The sequence below is a fragment of the Puntigrus tetrazona genome, chromosome 22 (genome assembly GCF_018831695.1).
Source record: "Puntigrus tetrazona isolate hp1 chromosome 22, ASM1883169v1, whole genome shotgun sequence".
In the NCBI taxonomy this organism is placed as follows: Eukaryota; Metazoa; Chordata; class Actinopteri; order Cypriniformes; family Cyprinidae; genus Puntigrus; species Puntigrus tetrazona.
Genome location: NC_056720.1, coordinates 11,513,157 through 11,521,689, shown reverse-complemented (window position 1 = coordinate 11,521,689; position 8,533 = coordinate 11,513,157). Strand labels below are relative to the sequence as shown.

General features: G+C 37.3%; 1 protein-coding gene and 1 pseudogene across 3 annotated transcripts in view; one reads left to right on the top strand and one right to left on the bottom strand.

Annotated features, from left to right (window-relative positions):
• LOC122327734 (CUGBP Elav-like family member 5) overlaps positions 1-8,533 on the top strand; it is a 1,183,696-nt gene that overhangs the window by 129,133 nt on the left and 1,046,030 nt on the right. The window lies entirely within an intron of this gene.
• LOC122327739 lies at positions 38-7,679 on the bottom strand (annotated as a pseudogene).

Below are 8,533 nucleotides of genomic sequence, written 5' to 3'. Positions count from 1 at the left end.
AAGGAAAACATCCAGTTTCAGGCTGAGAACCTGTTTTAGGAGTTACAAGTGGTGTTAACTTCTTGAATAGCTGCGCAGGTATTTGACACTCCCCTCTCTTGGGCTCTGGAAGTTGCTCTTTTGTCTTCGTAGGCAGAACCGGTTTGTCAGGCCTTTCGCGCTGCTGTGAGATATTGAGATTGCCTATGGTCCACAGATTGCCATGGGAACCAGGTAAGTAAGTCAAAGTCCCGGAGAAAGACTTTGATTTTAAACGCGTTTTAGGAGAATCAACCAAACTGGATTGCAATTGTAATATCAACACACCTCCCACATAAACCTGTGTATAGTTTTCTGTCACGTGGCTCGAAGACCTGGAGGGAAGAACATCACTGAAGCACAAACCTGTCAGTTTTGCATCTGTTTCCAAGCCACGCATATTTAGATCACCTTTCTCCTTCTCTTTTTATTATATATGAAATGTTTATGCTAAATTATCACTTTCTTGATGTATAATTGCTCATATAAAAGCAAGAGCAACTTATTCGTGCAATAAAGCGATAGATTTGCAAGTTCTGACAATAACTAGGCCATAAACTCCAATGATAATAATTACACATAAACTACAAGTTATTGTGAAATTTTGAAATAGCAAGATTGGAATAGTGTTCTCTTTTTTGCACGCTCCAAAAAAAAGGCGACGGGCAGCTGGTTTAAAAACCCGAGGTGACCTGGAAGGTAGGCTGCTTGATGGAAAATGACAGCTATTGCTTTCAGTTAACGCAAGGCTAGCAGACTCAAAACAAACTTTAGAGTAAATTTGGCATCTTGGTGCCCTGCAGAGGTCAACGTGTTACTTTCAGTTGCATCTCAATATAATACGCTGTAATGTCACCACAGTAATAGTCCAGAGGTGATATGACTGATGTTTATTTGTACTTCCAGGACGAGGAGGATATATTTTGGATGAGTATCATCATCTGTTGTGGAGTTCGCTCCAAATGCTAAATTGTTTCTTGGCATGGCTCATACTCTACGCAAAATGCAATACAATAAAGATGCAGGCATACAAGGATTATTTAGCATTGATATTAAAATGATTCAAATATTTGGGATTTGTCGAACAGCTATAAATGGCATTAAATTGAAGCATGTGCTTCTATTTAAGAAATTATGTCAGCCGTGGCTCTTTATTGCTTTTGTTCATGACCTATTTTCAGTGGAAAATGTATGTATCCTCTGTTTTTGCGTTATAGTTTTAAATGGTCATGAGATGTTTTTTTGGTTACAAGAAGACACTGGGTCCTTACTGCCCTAAAGAATAGATGACGTTCACGTGAATGTGTAGGCCCATGTGTTCCTGGAAATCCTTGGCATTGTATTTCATTTAGCATTTTTGACTGGTCCAGTGTTAACTGGTGCTACAGTCTATAAAACAGAGTAGATCTCATATTTGACTGAGCAACGGCTTGAGCATTAACGGTGCGAGGGGATTTTCCAGTCGCTCTTTCCGCAAGTCATACGCCGTTACGCCAGTAGATGGCAACAAGTGACTGCATCTAGGCTACGTTTAATGAAGCGATTCTTTCAAAAACCCCATTCAGGAACGGACTTCATTCACATCCGATTCAAAAGCAAGACTGTGGGAATTCATTGTAAGTGCTAGCCATTGAATATACGTTAATTTGTAAAAATTACGCACAGTGAGTTCTGTCCTAGGTTGGAAAATCGCCAAAACAGTAGGCTACAAATTTTGGTAGCGTCGCACATTTTATTGGCGCAGAGATGAGTATGTGTGTTTTGTAAAACATGTACGACTGGTTTTTATCTCTAGAAGCACAGTTAAATAAATGTTGACTGATTACAAAGAAATCCTGAGTATTTTCAATACTTTCTTGAAAAGTGCAAAGTATTGAAAATACAAAATGTGTAAATTATAAAGCACTATAAAAGCATTTTTACAACACTTGGGCCAAATTCTAGAAACACATAATGTAATAATTAGCCTAGTGATCAAGTGCTGAGAACACCGGTGTGAGGTGTTGGACTCACTACAAATGGCAGTGCAATAAAAAAGTGCATTATATTATTAGGAGGGTGCATCTGAATACCTACATAGGTGAAAACAGCATGGAAAGGCTGGTATGTCTGAATTCATACAGCATTCATGAAACAACAGGCAAAAAGTACCTGAATGACCTCTGTCGAAGATTCGGAAGAGTGCTTCTGAACACTTTGCTATCCCATGAGGCCACAGGAGACTATTTGTGCGCAGCAGTGAAATGAAGCAACTAAAGCCGGTGGGTCCCATGACCAAGGCAACATGGCAAATGTAGTACTTGCAAATTACACACACGTTCATACTATATAGTGAATACCTCTTTAAGGGTTGAAATTTCGCTGCATGGAGAAACTGTCTGACACACAATGACACTTCACTCGACAGGTCTGGCTCAGGACGCACGTGAAACACCACGGTTCTCTTTTTGCGGTATACCTACCTTCCCTCTCGGTCTTGGTGAGAAATTCACAATGACAAAGTTGCAGCTAAATTTTATGTTGAACTGAAGCAAAATAAGACTATAGATTCATTTAGCAGTTACTTTGAGATGTTAAAGTGACACTGTAAATGATTTTTACTGCATTAAATAAATTGATGCTAGAGCTTTTCTGCCTTACCAAAACAGCTTTCTAAGCCGTGTTTTTAAGTATAAAAAGTGTGTAAAGTCAGCTTTCATTATATATATATATATATATATATATATATATATATATATATATATATATATATATATATAAAATTTAAATATCCTTATTTTAATATGTGAATATAGGTTAGTTATTATGAAACGAAAGCTATAACACATAATTACAGTTTGTGTGCTCAGTTATAAATAATCATAATAATAAAATTGTTTGTCTGAAGAGTATGCAAACGTGTCTCCGTAAAATATGAATGTTTCATGGATTGGCATTGGGATAAATAGAGTCTGATGCTGAGTGCCGTGAAGTTGCGTCTCATTAAAACATCCCCCAGTCTTCTAAGGCCTTGATGAGGACGGTATCTTTAATATCAGTGAAGACTGTCCGGATGTTTTTGGTGTTTGTGGCGCAGGTGAAGTGGCAGTAGACTTTTTTCTCTTTTTTTGTCTCATTACAAACTGCTTTTTGTATATATAATTGTTCTATGAACTTCATGGCGTCTTGAATATCCCGACGTTTTCCTGAAGGCGGCGCCAAATCATAGAGGAAAGGAAATGAGACGAGTCAAACACGGAGGTCACACACATAATTCTGCTTTACACTTGACTGAATGTGCACCGATATACCGTTAAATTGAGGAAAGTACGTTTTTAGGTCAGAGAACTGAATCTTCTCAGCCAGGATGTCCGTTTTGTTTAGGAAGAGGATGATGGAGGAGTTGACAAACCATGTTGAGTGGATGGTCGTGTAGAACAGCGACAAGCTCTCTTCCATACGGTTCTGGAGGCAAGAAGAGCAAAAGTACACCGATTAATCATTAAACAGGAAGGACTGTAGACATATGAGGAGACGGGAAGAAGCGTACATCTTTGTTATTCTCCTCCAGAAGTTGGTCGTACTCGCTGAGGGAGGCCAGAAATATGAGCGACATCACATTTTCAAAGCAATGAATCCATTTCCTTCTCTGTCCTCTCTGACCTCCGACGTCTACAATCCTGAAAAGACAGACGGACCAGAAATCAAGTTCAGTTATCTCGTCCACTTTTCTATTGGGTTTTCCTTTAAATCAGGTAGTGGCTCACCTTGATTTACTTGAACATTTGGTCTTGTCAGTTGACAATGCACAGAATGTCAATAGAGGTAACGCTGTTTGTATTTCAGTATATGATGCTATCATTAGTTAAAGAGATAATTCTTTTAAAAATGAACTAACCTTTCCACACCTTTCTCAGAAAGAATAAAAGATCATCTAAAGAATATTAAAACATACTCTTGAAGATGATAGATGTATTTCTGTTTCTTGGGTTTCATAAAAAAAAAGTCTTCATTTGTGTTTCGAAGATGAATGAAGTTCTTATGGGTTTGGAACAACTTGAGGGTGAGTAATTAATGACAGAATTTTCATTTTTGAGGAACTATCCCTTTAAGGAGCGTGATTGCTCATTGCTGTACCTGAGAGTTATCTTCTCCAAAGAAAAGCAATGGTCTGTGATGCGGTGGTAGGGAATCGGACATGAAGAACATCTTGAGACGTAGGGATGTAGTCTTGAGTTGCGATGCGGTCCAAATGATCAATAAAGCTTTGAAAAAGACATCATTTATACACTTTGATTGAAAATCCACGTGCCAAACCTTATCTCCGCATTTATTTGCATAACATTGAGGAAAAAGACAAAGATGCAGGTAGTCAGGAAAAGGCAGAAACTGTTAAACACACTTACTATTTAGTGGAGTCTAACAGTTGATACTCCCTGCGTCGACTGTAACAAATCTTTAAGCCTTTGTCTGCCCATAGATGATGAATAGCCTCTACATAACTTCTCTGAAGCTGTGTTATCTGATGTATATCCAGATCCTGGAACCACTGGGCATAAATCTATGGATATTGCAGACTCAATGAGACTGACAATACATTACAGCTTAAGATCCAATCTGGTGCGTATATAAAAATTATATGGATTTTTCGCTGTTAGTATGCATGTAAAAAATAAATACAATTCCTGTTCTTATATACAGCGGGGGAAATAAGTATTTGACACATCAGCATTTTATCAGTAAGGGGATTTCTAAGTGGACTATTGACACAAAATTTCCACCAGATGTAGCCAACAAGCCAAGTAATGAATTCAGATAAAGAAATCAGAGCATTTAATTATATAAGTTGAGCAATAATAAATAAAGTGAAATGACACAGGGAATAAGTATTGAACACACATTATTTAATACTTTGTAGAAAAGCCTTTGTTGGTGATTACAGCTTCTAGACGCCTCTTGTATGGAGAGACCAGTCGTCTGCATTGCTCAGGAGTGATTCTTGCCCATTCTTCCACACAAATGGTCTTTAAATCTTTAAGGTTTCTTGGACCTCTTTTATGATCTTTGATCTTCAGTTCTCTCCATAGATTTTCTATGGTATTTAGGTCAGGTGATTGACTGGGCCATTCAAGCAACTTGATTTTCTTTCTTTGAAACCACTTCATTGTTTCCTTGGCCTTGTGTTTGGGGTCATTGTCTTGCTGAAATGTCCACCCTCTTTTCATTTTCAGCTTTCTGGTAGATGGCAGCATGTTGGTATGGTGTTCTTGGGGTGGTGGGCAGTGCCATTTCTTCTCCAAACATGGTGTGTAGAATGACTGCCAAAAAGTTCAATTTTGCTTTCATCTGACCATACTTTAGTCTCCCAATAATCCACAGGCTTCTCTAAATGCTCTTTTGCAAACTTTAACCGAGCCCAACATGCTTTTTATTCAGCAATGGAGTCTTGCGTGGTGAGCGTGCATGGATGCCATGGCGGTTTAGTGCATTGCTTATAGTTTTCTTTGAAACAACAGTACCTGCTGATGCAAGGTCTTCCTGAAGTTCTGCTCGAGTGGTTCTTTGCTCTTGGAGAACTCTCCTGATTATTCTTTGGACTCCTCGGACAGGGATCTTACGTGGAGCACCTGATCGTGGCCGGTTTATGGTAAACTTGTGCTCTTTCCATTTCCGGATTATGGCCCCCACAGTGCTCACAGGAACATTCAGCATTCTGGAAATGCACCTATAACCATTCCCATCAAAATGCTTTTCAATGATAAGATTGTGAAGATCTTGAGAGTTCTTTGATTTTGCCCATCATGAAGTCTTTCCTGTCTGCCTCCTGGATAATGAGAAGCCTTTATAGGCCATCATAAAGCAGCCGATATCAATTAGTACTGATAGGGGCAGGGTTTCTCTATCAATACTGACGGATTTCAGGTGATCTCCTGGCTTTCTATGCCATTTTGCACCTTGTTATCTTCATGCGTTCAATACTTATTCCCTGTGTCATTCCACTTTATTTATTATTACTCAACTTATATAATTAAATGCTCTGATTTCTTTATGTGAATTCATTACTTGGCTTGTTGGCTACAACTGGTGGAAATTTTGTGTCAATAGTCCACTTAGAAATCCCCTTACTGATAAAATGCTGATGTGTCAAATACTTATTTTCCCCGCTGTATATTTGATATTTATCCATAATAAAGCTAATACAATCGTCGATATAAAATGATCTAAAATGGGCTCTAAAAACCCATTTGGTCTCTCGGTCACCTCGTTCTGTGGGTTGGAGTAGGGAATCTTAAGCGTTTTCATGGCATCTGTCATTGCACACATAGATTGGAAGATGTTCTGAAAAACCAGTTTAGTGTAGCTACATCTCTCATTTTCCGAGTATCCGCTTCCATTAATGATCTTCATCTGCTTCATAAACGTCGTCTTTCCACTTTCTCCCGTGCCTAAATGAAAGCAAAAGTATCATGCTTCAACATTAGAGACCTTCAAACAGGGAAACCGAGAAAAGGAAAATTACTTAACTACATTTTACATGGCTCCAATAGCCTTTTGAGATCATGTTCAGTGGAATGTATTGTATACGAACAATCAAAGTTTTAATTGCGTATTGTCTTTCGAAAAGCTCAGGTGTATCTGGGTGTATCTGAGAGTTTGTTTTATGTTGAAACCAGAAAATATCTGTATGTACTGTATTACAATAATGTTACTCCTGCTTTAGTGAGCAGGAACAGGAACTGAAGTCACACATTCACTAAAACTACACCGGGATCAAAAAAAGTGAAGTTACTCTAGTGTTTATAACTACAGTCTAATCAGCTCTTATAGGAACACCTGTGGGGAAATTACCCTCAAGAGATGATGTAACAAACCCATTATGACATTTACTGACAGAACATTTCGTGCTATTACTTTCACTTTAGAGAAAAACTGTAGGCTAAGTTAAAATAGGCTGTTTACAATGTTAATACAGTTCAAATAAAAATAATAATAATAATAAAAAACCTGACAGAATCATCTCACCTAATAAAAGCACCTTGATTTCTCTCCTTTGTTTCCTCTTCTGCTCCGCAAGGATGCGTTTGATTTCATTATTTATGTCGATGGCGATTCTCTCCTCTTCAGACAAGCAACAGAAGCATGCACATACATAGTAATGACCCATTTCTCCCACAAAAATAGAGTAACTACGAAAACATAAACAACTGGTTAATATTATTATAATATTATTCAAATGGCCACGTAATATGTTTTGACCTGGTTTAAGCTGGTCTTTTGCTTGTTTATGCTGGTTCTTTGGTGGTTTAAGCTGGTCCTTAGCTGGTCATGGTGCTGGTCCGACCAGCTTAAACCAGCAAAGGACCTCTTTAAACCATCCCAGCTCATACCTAACCAGTATATGCAGTCAACACATAGATATGAACAATATCCGTGCTATCTTGTTAAAGTTCTTCTATGGACAAAAAATACACTTTTACTGTACTGTGTTTCACTGTAATACACAACCACAGGAACTTAGTAAAAATGACAAAGAGAAACACTCACCTTTAATTGTAAAACCTACGGCGTGAAATGGTAATCCATCTCTCTCAAAACAAACAATGGCTGTGCCACCTTGAGTTTTCCCAAACAGAGCTTTTGTCAATTTAGTCACATTCGTTCACTACAGACAAACTACTTGCATTTCCTGAAAGTCTGCTTTTACAGTGTAATATGCAAGGTATGTTGTAGAGCAGAAGATAACCAATGGGAAGTCAGAAGAATGAACCATGACATTATTCCGCAAAGCTTAGTAACTATTTAAAGTGACCAACACAATTTTTTTTATTAAGAATATCTCTTTTCATAGTGTGTTGTTGATTTATTAGATCATAGCTAGTTATCTAACAAGGATATTGGTAGGACTTTTTGTCACATTTACAAGCAGTTAAGTGCCACACAAATATATTACATTTGGGTTATTTTGGCCAAAACAATGATTTACTGTTGGTTGTAATAATTTTACTGTATTGTACCAGTATAGTCAAATTCCACAATGATAGACGATAATGTTCATTTCACTTTCAGGATGAGGAGGAAATATTTTGGCATAGGTTGGAAGATGGTTGTTGTGGAATTGGTGTTTTTTACATTTACAATTTTTTTTTACATTTTTCATTTTATATGGGTTTTTATAAAAGGGTTTTTTAAATCATGGGTTATCTACAGTAAACATGACTATACTTTTTATACTGTACAGACTTTTTGCTATAGACCTGGAATTTACCATTTCGCAGGGAGTTTGATTGACAAATGTTCTGACCAATTATAATGCAGCATCCACCATTTGTCCGACCAAGAAATCGGAAGAGTAGATTGATGTCTGTGGTCTTAAACTTGAAAAATGATGTGTATTGACTTATTTTCATGGTCGAAATAACATACATTCTGAGGTTCATTAATGTTATTTTATGTTTTAGTAAATATAAACTGTTTATTTAACATGTAGTAAGAATATTACAGATATTGAATGATGTATAAATAATTGTATAAATAT